A 4,768-nucleotide genomic window follows, 5' to 3' on the forward strand; every position below is an offset into this window, starting at 1 on the left:
GAGCAGACAATGTTGGACATTTTAAACTTTATCATTTAACTGCTAAAATTTAATTGGTAAACAATTAAAATAAGTTTGTATATCATTTAAATTTAAAACATAATTTAGCAAATTGCCTGCTAACCTAGAGCTGATCCTGTAACTACTATTACCACAAACATTGTTGATCCTGTAACTACTACTACCTCAAACATTGTTGATCCTGTAACTACTACTACCTCAAACATCGTTGATCCTGTAACTACTACTACCTCAAACATCGTTGATCCTGTAACTACTACTACCTCAAACATCGTTGATCATGTAACTACTACTACCTCAAACATTGTTGATCCTGTAACTACTACTACCTCAAACATCGTTGATCCTGTATCTACTACTACCTCAAACATTGTTGATCCTGTAACTACTATTACCTCAAACATTGTTGATCCTGTAACTACTACTACCTCAAACATTGTTGATCCTGTAACTACTACTACCTCAAACATTGTTGATCCTGTAACTACTACTACCTCAAACATTGTTGATCCTGTAACTACTACTACATCAATCATTAATGATACAAATTGTTGACAGTTTATTACAACCAGGAGTAGTTCTGGGAGAGCTCTTAATTTAAACAATTTTTTTTTTTTAATTTTGTTGTTGTTGAAGGGCGAGGAGTATACCACGCCCTCTACCAATACTACACTGTGTGGTGTTGTTGGTGGGGACTCCTCGCCCCTGTCCCAGTGGCAGGTTGTTGGTTGAGACTCCATGCTCCTGTCCCAGTGGCAGGTTGTTGGTGGGGACTCCTCGCCCTTGTCCCAGTGACAGGTTGTTGGTGGGCACTCCTCGCCCCTGTCCCAGTTGCAGGCTGTTGGTTGAGACTCCATGCTTCTGTCCCAGTGGCAGGTTGTTGGTTGAGACTCCATGCTTCGAGACTCCATGCTTCTGTCCCAGTTGCAGGTTGTTGGTTGAGACTTCATGCTTCTGTCCCAGTTGCAGGTTATTGGTTGAGACTCCATGCTTCTGGCCCAGTTGCAGGTTGTTGGTTGAGACTCCATGCTTCTGTCCCAGTGGCAGGTTATTGGTGGGGACTCCATGCTTCTGTCCAAGTGGCAGGTTGTTGGTGGGGACTCCTCGCCCCTGTCCCAGTGGCAGGTTGTTAGTGGGGACTCCTCGCCCCTGTCTCATGCTTGCTCCAGTTCCTTGAAAACAATGAGAACAGTTTAATTAATTATTATAATCATTATGAATTATTATCAATAACATTGTTGGTCTTCCTTCATTTACACCATTTACCCTGGTGTTACTACTTTTGTAGTGTAATTCGTGTATTTCTTAAACAGACATAACAGTAATAAATATGTTGACTACGTCGTTAAAGAAAACTCCAAAACACTTCGAAGTTACTGAGTTCAATAAGATTTGCAAATGCTAACTGAACTATAAGGGAGATAACTCCTGTTAACATGTAGAAAAACTCACCATTATAGGGCTGAAACCGCCGTAACGAACTCAGTGCCGCTTTTTCATATTCATGCGGCTGTTCCTGCTGTAATAAAGGTGCGTTCGTCACAGCTAGTGAGATCATCTCGCTGTCTTCTTGAACCTCGCTCTCTAGTTCATTGATCGATTCCAGTATTTCGTTTCCGTGCTCTTTGTTACTTTATTTAGATGTACGTAAACCTGCGCATATTTTGATCATTGCATGATCCTTGTAAAACAAATTCAACTTTATAGGACTGATTCATATTTTCCGAAAAAGTATTCTGCGCAGAGTGCTACAAACTCATGCGTTGCCCAGTTTTACGGAAACGGCTAACAATAACGTAACAACTTCAAAATGATTGGTAGGTATCTATAGACCAATGCAATTTTACTCTAAACCGTTTCTCACAAATCGCCGAGTTGTCATTTTTCTTAATGTTAACTACCAATATTGACAATATAAATGTTTGTTCACGAGTTGGTAATTTACTGTTCTGATTAAAATTGTTTGCTGTAGGGGGGTGGTTGGGGTTGGGGTGGGGGTGGGGGTCTCGCAATGTAAGCATTTTAAACATATTATGATTGGCTGTTAAAGAGGTTAACCGAATACGCGGGAAAATTATTTGCTTTAAATACCATTGGCTCTGACCGACACTACCACTCTTGACTAGGAATATTGAATCTTCTCTCTACTAGTGGAATACTGCTTGTAAGGTAAGTCATTTTATTTTTTTATGAACGTTGATAAACTTTATGAAATTTCTTAACTATATTTTAGACGAAGATAGTCGTCTTAACTCTGAAGAAAACATTCTCTTTTTCTTTATAACACGTTTTAGTAATGGAACATACGATATACTTTTAGTAACCTTAACTCTGAAGAAAAACGTTGATTAAGACAGATTCTTTATAACAAGATTGGTAATAAAACTCAACATATATGAAAGATAGTCACTTTAACTTAGAAATAAAACTCAAACATAACTTAAGAGAAGTCGTTAACAATGTATTTATTTATTTGCAGGACAGTGAAAGTGTTCATATAATGTGAGTTGTTAACAACAAAATGTGATCGAGAATAGTTTAAAACATGTAATCAGAAATAGATTAATATGTAATCGGGAATAGATTAATATGTAATCAGAAATAGATTAATATGTAATCGGGAATAGATTAATATGTAATCAGGAATAAATAGTTTTCAAATATATGTAAACAAGAATAAACTACTTTTATTTATCTTTTATAAAAATGTCCTGCCACACAACGTGTAGGATATTGTTGTGTGAACTGTGTCAGTGTCGCTTTTCTCGAAATTCTGACCTTCTTAGACACAGAAATAATTGTTTCGGTCAGTCACACATTTTCATCTGTGAACTGTGTGGCGAACATTTTACCAGAAAAGATAACTACCACAAACACGTTAGACGGTATCACGAAGATACACTGAAATGTACAAACTGCTCCTATCCGTGTTCCAACCGATCCGAGTCTAACTATAGATTAAAGAGACTATTCGTTAGTTTTCACCGACTAAAACAGACAGTGGATATTAACTTACTTACAGATTCATTGTATCTAACTATAGATTAAAGAGACTATTCGTTAGTTTTCATCGACTAAAAGAGATAGTGGATATTAACTGATAGGTTCATTGTATCTAACTATAGATTAAAGAGACTATTCGTTAGTTTTCATCGACTAAAACAGAGAGTGGATATTAACTTACTTACAGGTTCATTGTATCTAACTATAGATTAAAGAGACTATTCGTTAGTTTTCATCGACTAAAACAGATAGTGGATATTAACTGATAGGTTCATGGTATCTAACTATAGATTAAGAGACTATTCGTTAGTTTTCACCGACTAAAACAGATAGTGGATATTAACTTACAGGTTCATGGTATCTAACTATAGATTAAAGAGACTATTCGTTAGTTTTCATCGACTACAACAGATAGTGGGTATTAACTGATAGGTTCATTGTATCTAACTATAGATTAAAGAGACTATTCGTTAGTTTTCATCGACTACAACAGATAGTGGGTATTAACTGATAGGTTCATGGTATCTAACTATAGATTAAAGAGACTATACGTTAGTTTTCATCGACTAAAACAGACAGTGGATATTAACTTACTTACAGGTTCATTGTATCTAACTATAGATTAAAGAGACTATTCGTTAGTTTTCATCAACTAAAACAGATAGTGGATATTAACTTACAGGTTCATGGTATCTAACTATAGATTAAAGAGACTATTCGTTAGTTTTCATCGACTAAAACAGACAGAGGATATTAACTTACTTACAGGTTCATTGTATCTAACTATAGATTAAAGAGACTATTCGTTAGTTTTCACCGACTAAAACATATAGTGGATATTAACTGATAGGTTCATGGTATCTAACTATAGATTAAAGAGACTATTCGTTAGTTTTCATCGACTAAAACAGATAGTGGATATTAACTTACAGGTTCATGGTATCTAACTATAGATTAAAGAGACTATTCGTTAGTTTTCATCGACTAAAACAGATAGTGGATATTAACTTACTCATAATTTGTAAAGAAAACTCTGAAACGTTTGTACTATAAAACGTTAATATTTGAAAAGGTTGTTATTGACTGAAAGCATTTCGGGATTGGCTACACACTTTGGATAATCACTCTTAAAGTGACAGACCCTAGTTTTTAAACACTAAGACATATTTTTAAATTAGAGCCGTTTTTGATAACGGAAATAATACTTTAGTTAGATTGCTATTATGGAATCATTTCGATTCCATCCAGACTTGTATTTTAATTTTTAATTTTATTTGTCTGTTATATTTGTGTTTTTCAGTTCTTTACAATGCGTTTTTATTACCTTTTGAATTTTTTATACTGATGTTGATCATCACTTAAGTTTTCCATTTACCATAGTTTGACACCCAATAGCCGATGTATGATTTGCGCTGGGGAGTCGTTAAACATCTATTATATTCTATTGTAGATTGGTTTATTTTTCAAACCATTCGCGTCTGACACATACACATACATATACACGTACACATATATAAACACATACACATTCATAAATGCATACACAAATACATACATACGCACATACGCATACACATTCATAAATACATACACATACACATGCATATACACATACACATACATGTGCACATACATAAACACATACACATACATAAATGCATCCATAAATACATACACATACATAGACACATACACATATACATGCACACAAATATACACATACATATATACATACGCATACATC

The sequence above is a fragment of the Gigantopelta aegis genome, chromosome 1 (assembly GCF_016097555.1).
Source record: "Gigantopelta aegis isolate Gae_Host chromosome 1, Gae_host_genome, whole genome shotgun sequence".
NCBI classification, from domain to species: Eukaryota; Metazoa; Mollusca; class Gastropoda; order Neomphalida; family Peltospiridae; genus Gigantopelta; species Gigantopelta aegis.